This window comes from Marmota monax, unplaced genomic scaffold, assembly GCF_021218885.2.
Source record: "Marmota monax isolate L192 unplaced genomic scaffold, Marmota_monax_Labrador192_F-V1.1 WCK01_AAM20220418_F8-fsc00006, whole genome shotgun sequence".
NCBI classification, from domain to species: domain Eukaryota; kingdom Metazoa; phylum Chordata; class Mammalia; order Rodentia; family Sciuridae; genus Marmota; species Marmota monax.
The window spans coordinates 2804736-2816753 of record NW_026693712.1 but is presented as its reverse complement, the minus strand read 5'-3'; the positions used below and the strand labels follow the sequence as shown (position 1 = coordinate 2816753).

Here is a 12018-nt window from a genome sequence, read left to right as displayed (position 1 = left end):
AGTTATAGCTATATAGAAAGATGAGATACATACTTAAATCTTTCTCTGTTTTTACAAATTTCTAAAAATAATGAATTATTTCTCCAGCTTCCTCCAAAGGAAAATGGTGAGGTCTTGTTTGTTTAAAATCATTACATATTACTGGGTTCAAACATATTGGCTTTTATTCTTATTTCTGCCCAAATTGGCAAGTGGGTTCTTCTTCAATTAGACTATGAAGTCCTTGCAACATAATCCCAAAAGTCTTTAATAACTTTCTTGGTCTTTGGTATATTAAAATCTTGTCCATTTCACAAAACCTACGATTAGTCATTTTTCCAAGTAGTTCTGCCTTTTATATACTCAAAATGAGAATTTTTAGAATTTGCATTATTAAAAATGTGAACAGATACAAAAGCAAGGAAAATGACAATAAGATCTATTGCTGTTTATGTGTAACTCAATTTCGACAATGATAACCTCAGGTGAATTTTCTTTGTCCATGTTCACACCTACTTCTTACCCACCACCCCATTTCTTTCCACTGGATTAATTTAAGCAAATCCCTGTTTTTATATCATTTTATCTCAAGATATGTTGATGTGTTTCCAAAAGAAAGTATCTTTCCCCTCCCTTCCCTTCTCCTCTCCTCTCTTCTCTTTTCACTCTCTTTCTCTCTCTCTGTTTCCCTCTGTCACTACTATTCTTAGGAACTCCTGATTTTAAAAAATATTTAATATAATTAGTCTATAGATTGATAATCTGGTGTTGAAATTTTCCCAACTTGGATAGTAGGAGCCTCTTTAGTCATGTTCGTCAGAACTTTTGACATAACCCACTAGTTTTTGAAAACCATCTTGATTTCTTGATATGTCAAGATGTTTCTGGTACATATTGTACTTTTTACCCCCAAAAATAAGCCATTTTGCCAAAGGAAGTGAAAATATTTGGTTTAATGAGTGCTAGTCTCTTTCAGTCATAAAACAAATTGGTTTTATGATTCTCTAACAAACATTTAAAATATCTTAGAAGATTCTACAGTCATTTTCAAATTAATAACTAGTTTTTCACAATAACAAAAAATAGATGAATCTGTGTTTAGTACTTTATAGTCCTGTCATAAGACAAAGGCTGTCATATAATACTGAACTACAGACTCAAATAAAGCCAACTCTTTGCAAGGTGTAATATAGCTCATAAAATACTTTTGTGTTTGAAATAATTCTAAAAATGGAAGCATGATGTCAGAATTTAAAATTAATTATGAAATTTAAAATTGACTAGGAAATTACATTGCTTACCATAGGCTCAGAATCAGCTAGACTATGCAACAATGGCAAACAACTCCCAAATCTCAGCAGTTTATAACAGGAAAAGTTTACTGTTTACTTAGTAGGCCTGTGCCTACCAAGTGAGACATTTTTTGAGGGTGTTGACCTCCATATATCAGCTTAACATTCCAGGTCACTTAAATCCCATTTTCCCTCTACAGCATCAGGAGCCTCCATGACCATCAGGGTAGAGGAAGAAAGAACTTGAGGGTTGAGTATGAGCAAGTAAATGCATTACCCTGAAGAGATGCTCATATGTAATTGCCCATAGAAAGACACATATCCATGCCTATTTTAAGAGGACACATCTTTCATGTGCTACATAGGATAGATGAGCTAGTTCCATCAGTTAAAACTTGCAAAGTTATTCACTAAAAAATGTTAAGAAAATGCATGAAGTGAGAAAAAAAAGTGGTATGGAAAGAGACAGACAATGTAAATTAAATCAGGAGCTGTTTTGTTGTCATACAGAGTTTGAAGACATAATTTTAAGATGGACTTTATGAGAGAAGGAAAGACTTTTACCCAGAATGCTTTCTGGCTATGGCAATTACCTTTGCTTCTAATCCAATACACACACACATAGTGTCAGTGTACGTAGGCACTAGTGAACACTGCTATTGACAGGAAATCAGAGTGAAATCAAAAACATGTACATTTGTTAGTTAAAAAAAAAAAAAAAAACTAAAAGAGCTAAAGCCCTTCTACACAGTCCGAATTTATTTATTTTATTTTTTAAATGAAAACTCCTTATATTAGTTTCCTATGGCTGTGTAACAAATAAGCACAAACTGGATGGCTTAAAATTGAAGAAATTTATTTACTCACAATTCTGGAGTCCAGAAATATAAATCAAGGTTTCAGTTGAGGCTGCAGAGAAGATTCTATCTCCTGCCTTTTCTGTTCATGGGGACTGCTGCCATCCCTTCCCTGTGACTGAAGCCCTCTGACCTTTGCCTCTGTTTCCACAGAACTTTTTCCTGTGTTCACATCCTCTATGTATCTCATAAAGACCTGTCATTGGATTTAAGGACAGCTGAACAATCCAGAATAAGCTCTTCCTTTCAGGAAACTTAAGAAGGTCTGAAAAGATTCTTTTTCTAAATAAGGTAATGTCTGCAATCCTCAGGGTTGGGAAGTGACATCTTTTGGGAGGGTGGACAAGAGTGGTCACCTCTCCATCTACATCATCTCCACACAGAAGTGTAATACATGAGACAAGAGAATACATGGGATCTGTGTTCTGGCTAGTTGAACTCCAGATTTAAAGAGCTTAGCATGTATTTCTAATATAAAATTAAACTGAACAGAAAAATAGAAGAAAGCATAGGCCCTGAAAGGAAAGCAGAGAAAACATCCTCAGTCTCTGAAGTGCTGCAGGTTGAATGTGGGTTGAGCCAAAAATCCAAGCAACATCCTGCAGTGCGTTTTTTTTTTTTTTTTTTTTTTTTTTTTTTTTTTGTCTTTTTAGTAGCACTGGGGGGTGGTGGTGGAGGGGTGGGTGGGAGAGATAATAACACAAAAACTTTGAGTTATTCGGTAGTTGAATTTCACTACTAAGCCTGATTAAATCAAATCTAGATGAATAAAAATAAGTATAGGTTTTATAATTTTGGAGATACTCTTAAGGTATTCAGGAAAATGTACTTACAGGAACATCTCTATTCTCAGTGATTCTGGGTAAATGACGTGTGGCTGTAGCTTCATGGTTAAATTATAAGCTATTATGTATTATGACATGATTGAATATATGCCACTTCAAAGTATGCCCAAGATAAATGACCCATATTTCAAGTTAAGCTTTTTACATTAGAAAAGAAGACAACAACCTTGGACCATTACTAAATCCCAGAGCAGAAAGACTGATGTATCACATATTCTAAATATCATTGAGCTGAAGGCAATGAAATTTGTTACATACTATGATATCTGAGAATGTATGTGAGCATTTTAAATGTACTCCATGGTTCACTACTATTAAGTCCTGATACATCCAGTTGATGCATCGCGTCATCAACCTGCCAGGAAGCCTTTGGAGAGTCATTTGTCCCTGGATCCAAATCAAGTGTGTATCCTGACTGTTAAAAAATATTTTGTTAGACCAAATGACTGAGCTATCTTTGACAGATCTGCCAAATGAATTATGACAACAGTTGACCACTTTGGGCCCTGGGGCAATATTATCAGTATAAAGAAAAAAAATCTGGTTTTTGTAGTTGCTGATCTTAATGCAGAAAAAAAAATGCTTCATTCTTTCTATTATGAATCTTAGTGGAGGTATAAGGTTCTTGAAGTCTTTTGTATCAGAACTTAACAAGGTATAGATATTATTTTTCCTGCCTATTCTTTGAAGAGGAATATATTCAAAGTTGGAATACAGTATAATGTCACTTCCAATCACAAAGAAGTCAAGGCTTAGTGGAAAGTCAGTGTTGGAGCCTAGCTTACCTGGGTTCAAATTCCAGTGTTAGTACTCAGTACGCTCTTAGTATTTTAAAGTGGGATGATTAATATCTACTAGTGGGATTGCTGTAAAGTGAATGTGTCGAGTGCCTTACACTCTGTAAGGCATTCATAAAAAGATGGCTTCTGCTCTTATTATCTGACAACATCATGCTTCCTCTGAAACTACTAACTTAAAGATTTACAAGGATAAATATAGGAATCTGATTATGTATGAAACAATGGGGAGCTGTTGGGCTTGTGGCCAACTGGGAAATACATAACTTGCGAGCAGCATTCAAACACAAACACAGCAACACAATCACAAATAAACAGCAACGGCAGCAACAACCCCACTGTGCAGACCTGACCCAACCTGTCTGCCCAGGCTCTCTAAAGACTCAACTTCTTCTTTCCAACAATGTACTTAATAACAGTTATTAGAAATTAATTTGCCTTTGGGCGTCTTTATGTCCCCGATGTGCAAAAGAGGCTTGTACTTTTTTTGTTTTTTTACAAATGTTTCTAGATACATCTTAAACTCCCCCTCGCTCCTCTGACCAACGCATTGGTAACTTGACACACGCCAACTTTGTTTTAGTGCTCCTCTGCTGACACTAAGATATCTACAAGAAATGGAGTATTCAGTTTCTCTGTCTGACTATCCGAATTCCTGGAAACGTCAACAGAAACAGAAAGAAAGGAAACAGAATATATTCCGCTTCCCTCAGGCTTTTGTTACAATGCTATGGTTTTCTTCAGGTCAGAGACCCATGGAACTAGATAACTGGCTGACTTCTCTAAGACAGAGACTTTTTTTTTTTTTTTTTAGTTTTATTGTATTTCTTTGTATATCATTATTCCTCTACATTGTATTTTAGGGAAGTTTTGGAAAATGCAAAATTCTTACTCATGACAGCGGGTGGGAAAGTTGCTAACACAATAACTCAGATTTTAGTGTCTTAGCATTTTCCTCCTCTAACTTTATGGGGGTTTACTTCCTTTCAAGATGTGGGCTTTCTGAAAATTTTCCATTGGCAGGAGTCCAAGGCCATAATGACTTTCAATTAAACCCTCAAGTGCTTCCCTTTTTCTTTTGTTATCACCACAAACAATTCCTTCCTCTGAGTATTAGATCCAGTCTAATTCTGTGAGCTTCCAAAAGCAGCCTCCAAGGCCACAGAGGACAGAAATTCAAACTCTCGCCTGTTGTGTGTGTTCCACTCAGACCTCACTGAGTTCCCAGGGTGCAGTTCAGTGTGGAGCAGATAACTTGGTGGCCAGAGTGTTTGTAGAGAGAGAAGGGGTTGAGGGTGCATCCTGAAGTTTGTAGGGAACAGAGAACTCTTTTCCAAAGTTCTACGTGGTTGGTAAAAAATTTGGGCAGGCATGTGAAATTACTATCCAAAAATTGATCTGAAGATAAAACCTTGATGATATCAAATATTCTAAAGAAACAACTCATAAACACAGACTCCTGTGCTGACCACAAAGTTGGAAATGTTTTTTCTGTCCCAGAATTTATTTCATCTTCCAAATAAATTTTGAGTGGTATAATTTTGTGATCCTTGCACGGGCAGACAAGTCTTCCAGTTATGATTATTTAAATTCGACTTAATTTTTTCAAACAATGTTTCTACAAAGAATTTATGATTACTTGGGGCTAACATCACTAAAAGGGACCTCCACAGTTATAGAAGTTTAAGCAACAGAAGTTTAACATCTTTACCTCCCCTTCTCTCCACTCAATTGTCTCCTTCTACCCCAACTCAAACTCTCAAGATTCAAATCAAGACTTATATTAAATTGTGTGGCTTCTAAATAGATTACAAGAACCTCATCACCTTTTCAGGGCATGACTAAAGAGACCCACATACACATACTTTCACCAAAGCACTAACCTTACTAGTTAGGCCTAAACCTCATGGTTCAGGGACATTATAAAAGGGTGGGGGTGGAGGGTAGGGGGAGAAATTGTTCTTTTAACAAATGAAAACCCAAGTTTGCTTCTTTGACTTGCTTGTGTGAAATTTGCTTTCTTTTGTCCTGATGGGAAGAGACCAGATGTAAGTCTTAAATCTGCTGTCAGGCACTTTGTTCAGTAATCTCTCTCTTTCACTGTGTATTCCTTTAGACTTGGACTTTCTTTTGAATTTTGCACACCAATGGCCTTTTGGTTGAGTTGTGTTGCTGAAAATTTGAGGATGTCTCTAGTTCCCTATGATTTGGCCATTAAATAGATTTATAGGTGGGTCTCTTTAGTCATGCCCTGAAAAGGTGATCAAGTTTTTGTATTCTATTTAGAAGCCACACAATTTAACATAACTCTACTCTTTCACTTCTCACCTTATATATTTAATCCATTAAGCTGTTTTATGGAGGCTAAATATGAAAGGGCAGTGGCACTATAGTATTTCTTAACCTGTTACCAAGTCGGCAGTATTTTAACAGGAATGAACACCCAAATGCAAATTTCCATTCTCTTTGTATAACATTTACGCAATAAAGAATGAATTGAGTACATGATTTTTCATTTCTAGAGCACTAGAGCTAGTAATGCATGAGCTGCAAGAAGCAGCATTAATCTATCCAGCTGCGGAGAAATGAAATGTCACTTAGAGGAACTTGTTCTTGCCGCCACACTCTTTCATGGAATTCTCCATCAAAAAAGTGGAGAAAAGGGTAATTCTTCTTCCTATTGCTTTATATCATTGCATATCTAGCCTTTTTTGTGAGTTCTGACTTAGTTCCTGCATATGGAGTGTACTGAGGCTTGAGTTTTTTAAGGATACCTCATTTGATTTCATTTATTACAAGGAAGAGGTGTTTGGTTTTTGTTTTGAGAAAGGTAGGATGGGAGCAAAAGAAATATTTCTTCAAAAGAACATTTTCCAATTTTGTTTCTCAATAACCATTGCTATTTCTGGGCTAGCATCTTAGTTGCTATGGGTTTTATATGGTTTCATGGGAGGATGTGGACATGTGCCTGTATATACAAAGTTAGTTCTGTTCACTCATTTTATTGGGTGAATATTATCCAGTGAATAGAGATCACAAGTTTTAAGGTCAATTAGGATCACTAGTAATATCAATGACAATGAAACACTGCAATACGGTAGTTACCTAAAACCCTAAGCACTATTTTTAAGGCAGAACAATTTTATATATAATGGTTTCTTTGCAAAATTTTATATAATAACATTCGTATATAATCCTTTACAAAATAGTACTTCTACCATTAATTTTCTGGCACTTGCTTAGCATGTATGAGGCACTGGGTTCATCCCCAGTACCACACTAAAAAGAAAAAAAAAAAAACTAAATTAAAAAAAAAAAAAGAACACTTCTTTTTTTTTTTTTTTTTCCCAATGTTGGGATTAGAACACAGGGTCTCATACATGCTAGATAAGTACTTCCCGAGTGACCACATAAACTTATTTTTGGAAGTAATGTCATACTTTGTAGAATGTTGAGCTTCAAGAAAAAGTTTACTGTTAATACTTTATTTTTTAATTTTTTTTAGTTGTAGGACACAATACCTTTATTTTATTTATTTATGTGGTGCTGAGGATCAAACCCAGTGCCCCACACGTGCAAGGCAAGCACACTACCACTGAGCCACAACCTCAGCCCCAATACCTTGGTTTTAAAAGCATTATTTAAAATAATTTATATCTCAAAGAAAAGATGACAAAATACCATAGTATCATCATGCATTGTGAAAGAAAACTGTGGCTATTTTATAGATTTCACACAAATTCTTCTTCCCATAATTAAACAGACTGCTACATCCAAGAAAAGTAACATCTTTTTATTGGACATCACTGAGGGATTCACTGTTCCACATAGCAGGATTTTACTAGGTAACTGGAGGCTTTTTACTTTCATCTACAGAGATTTTTCAAACACTTTAAAATTGTACCACATGCATCCCTGTTAAATAATGATATTAAGCCGGATGTTGTGATACACACCAATAATCATGATGACTTGGGAGACTTAAACAGGAGGACCACAAGTTCTGGGCCAGCCTGAAGAGAGATGCTGTCTCAAAATAAGAGAGGACTGAGGACATAGTTTAGTGGTAGAGTAGCTCTGGGTTCAATCCCCAGTATTACATATTAATAATGATATTAAACATAATTCAATCTTTTAAACATAATTGAATGCTTCATTTGTAAATGTGGAAAAAGGATAATGATAATGCTTAATTTATAAGAGTTTTTAAAATATTCACACCATTGTTACAAGCATCACTGACTTTCTATGCACAAGTCTTGTGACTCATGAAAGGCTTATGAAGTTATTTAGCCCTAGAATCAATCAGTCTACACAAGTGCCTCTAGAGGGTAGTGAGCAGTAGTTATGTTCACCTAACCAATCTCACTTGGCTACATTTTGCTGCCATTAGACTTATTTCTAACAGTTATCATGATACTTTCTGGTGCCTTCCTTGCATCTTAATGTTAATTGTGTGTGTGTGTGTGTGTGTGTGTGCGCGCGCGCATGCAGTTATAACATATACCTGAAACTAGGTAATATTTGCTTTTAGTTTTTGGGATCAAGCCCAGGGCCTTCTGCATGCAAGGCAAGCACCCTGATATTGGGTAATTTGTAAAGAAGGGAAATATATTATAATTCTAGAGACTGGGAAATCCAAGATCAAGATGCTGGCATACAGAGCTAGGGATGAGCTCAGTGATAGAGTGCTTGCCTAACATGTGTATGTGAGGCCTTGTACCACAGTCCACAATCCCATTACCACAAAAATAAATAAATAAATAGATATTAGCCTCTGGCAAGGCCCTTCTAGCTGCATTATCAAATGGCAGAAGGGCAGAGAGAGTGAACAACAGGGGCCCAAACTCAGCCTGTTTTGATCACATGAATTTCACTCTTGAAAGTAGAGCCCACATTGGCCAAGCCGCCTCTTCAAAGTACCATCTCTTAATACCACTGTCATGACAATTAAATTTCTATTCGAATATTGGAAGAGACAAACATTCAAACCAGAGAAACATTGACCCACTGCTACAGGCTGGGAAGCCATAGAACCTTCCAGAGTAAATTAAGGAGGAAGCTGAGTTTGATGAGAGTGAGGACCTGTCTGTGAACAAACAGTTTAAACACAAGATGACCTTGTGGTATTTGTGAGACCCATGCCTGGGGCGAGTGCTCCTCTTTCCCTCCTTCCCACTTCTTACCTGAGTTGCAGAGGGTTGAGATAGCCAGATAGGTGAGCAACCTCTGCCTGAAACACACTGTAATGCACCTTTGAAGGGCTGTTGCTTCAGGACAGAGAATGAGAAATAAGACCCTTCTAAATTATGTAAAATTTTGGCATTACAATTTAAATAGAAGGGTTTTTGAGCTGATTTTGACAGCAGGAAATTGAAGTGGAAGTTCTCTCCCATTTATTCAACAGCTCCTTCTCCCCAAAACATCAGGCTGTGAGAGGAGAACCCACACAGCCTTACACCAAACTGAAATGCTTGCTAATTTTTTAAATTCAAACACTTTTTGATTCTTCTTAATAAGTGTAAAAAAAAGATAAAAGTAAAGAAAGACACTTAAGTGGCCTTGATGTAAGATGACCTTCATATGTCATTTCTTATGAAGGAAAGACAGAATTTGATTAGATTAATTTTTTTATTTTTTAATCTTGTCAGGTATGTGTGTTCCTCAAAGATGAATTTCTCTACATGCCTTTCAACACCATCCTTCCAACCTACACAAGTCAGTACTTGCCATCTATGAGGCAAGATCTACTGGGACCTTATTAGGGGACTGGTCTTAACGAACTAAGAAATCCTACTTTTAGTTTCTCAGCACAAATTTTCAAAGTCATCTTTTAAGTCTTATACAATGTGGAATAATAAAAAGAATACTGAAGTCTGCATCAGAAAACCTGGAGATTGCTATGACAACTAATAAAATAATATTTGTTAAATGTCTTTGAAAATGTAACATATTATTCTTTGAGTTATAAAGAAATCTTGAGAACCCATTATGTGCCAGGCACTTACTATTCAAGGCACCGGAAGACAGAAGAGACAAAACAAAATATCTGTCCTCATAAAGCTTACATTCTAATTGGGCAAACAAATAAATAGATTTACTATTTTTTTAAATCTTATCATCATCATGAAATAGAGTACCTTTACTTACTGGTGCTCTGCCTAACATTTTCATAGTGACCATACAAAGTTTGAAGGTGAAGACAAGTTTGCTGCTGGCTCCCTGACATATGAATAGATCCAAAAGCAACTCTTTTCATCTTACCAAGGATAATTCCTCATTTGTAAAATATAGGACAAACATAACACTACACTGACAAGAATGTTTTAATTACTTTAAAAGACGAGAATGCATTCTGTCTGTCTTGAAGTACTATATAAGCTTACACATACTTGGTCCTGCCATTATTAATGTGGGGGTTTCTATATGAAAGCACAATGTTCTTTCCTATCTTTTTTTTTCTAAACATATTGTAGGGGGGAAAATCAAGTGAATTGGAAACAGAAGTGTTGACTCTTCTAGATAACATAAATTGTGTTCATGTTACAACATTTAGCATGCATAGACATGAATTGGTCTATGTTTTGCCAAGAACAGAGTAAATGACAACTATTCACATATCAGTTCTCCATTGTTCTGATTACAAGCTTATACATTGGGATGATTCATGGTTTACTTGCTTTTCGAGTCACAATTTCAAGCAGCATCATTTGTCTTCTATCAACAACTCATGCTTAGCCCAAAAGTCTGCATACTGATCTCTTGTATTCACATCATTCCTAGTCTTGGACAGCCTCATTCAGACTGTTGCATCTTTAAAGTAAATGGTGCAGGTGGCTTTTTAAATATTTCATTTACACCTATTTCTTCCTCAGAATTATTTTGCCCTGTAGAGGCAAATATCTTGCTCCATGTTACTACAGAGTAGTTTCTTTAATATATGCTGTCCACTGAACATTGCAGCACAAAACATTGTGTCTTTTTATATTTTACATGTCAAAATCTGATTTACATGTGATTCTGGGAGAACCAGATGAGTTACAAACAGAATTAATCAAAGGAGAGAAATCAGATGATAGAAAGCGGGAATAACCATAAAATTGGTATTTGTTCATTCACATTTTTACTCAAAAGCATGTTATGAATGCTTAATATGTACTATGTTCTATATCATGGGTAGAGATGCACATAACACACATTTTCTGCCTTCAGGAAGAACCAACTTAGTGGTGTAGTGAGTAACATAGATAGTTATAACACAAGTAGAGGGACAGAAAGAGGGCATATAAACATATTAAGAAGTAGGACTTTTAAGAAGCCATTAGCTCCTGAGGGGAATCAGTGCCCTTTTAAAAGAGGCTTGAGGGAGTTTGTTTCCCCCTCCACTCTATGAGACATGTAGGAGGCACCATTTGTGAGAAACAGATCCTTTCCAGACACCAAATTACCTAGTGCGTTGCTTTGTTCTTGGATTTCTCATCCAACAGAACTGGAAGCAATAAATTTGTTGTGTATAAATTATCCAGTGTAGGGTATTTTGTTATAGTAGCCTGAATGGACTAAGATACTCTCTTTCTCACTTTTTATAATATTTTTTCCTTTTTATTCATCACATATACTATGACCAAATGTACTGTGTAATTTATTGGTTTTATATGTTTTCTTCAGCTAGAAAGCCAGCTCTAGGAAGACATGAATTTTTGCATTTTGCTTGATGATATAATCCCCAGGGCCTAGATCATATAGTAGGATTAAAGAAACATTTGATGAGTAAATGATTGATGTCTATTGTACCTGGAAGCCATGTTGAAATAGGTTGACGAGTGAATGAGTAGTGTGAATATGAGTCAAGGAAAGTGGAAAACACCTTGAGAAAGTCTAAGAATGAAAGAGATATTGAATAAGTCTCTCTGCCTTCCGTTATGTTTCTGTGGATGAAATCCCCATGCTCATACCTAAGGCCAGATCCCCAGAATCCTCTACCAACTTAGGTCTGGAAAAATGGGAGACTGTAAATTAACTGACAATAAATTAACTGGAGAAAAGACAAGGTGTATTCCATGTGCATGCGGAGTTGCTCCGTAGGAGTAATTCACTGAATAGCCAGAGATAAAGCCTTATATAATAACTTCACAAGGGGGACCAATGGTAAGGTAAGAAAATTATACTGGACTTTTTTGATGCTAATGGGAATGGATAGTCTCTCTCTTTCCTGGCTGGCAATTTCCTCATTGAAGGGGTGCAGTTA

The 12018-nt window shown here is 36.1% G+C and overlaps 1 long non-coding RNA gene across 3 annotated transcripts in view; it reads right to left on the bottom strand.

The window, feature by feature from the left end:
- The window catches only part of LOC124103598 (uncharacterized), a 49695-nt gene that overhangs the window by 13248 nt on the left and 24429 nt on the right, over nt 1–12018 (bottom strand). The window contains exon 1 of one of the 3 annotated variants that reach the window (XR_006855234.2): nt 2139–2285. The exons of the other annotated variants lie outside the window; for them this stretch is intronic. This is a non-coding gene — a long non-coding RNA (uncharacterized LOC124103598). Of the gene's footprint in view, nt 1–2138; nt 2286–12018 lie in introns of those variants that run through there. 3 annotated transcript variants of the gene reach the window in all.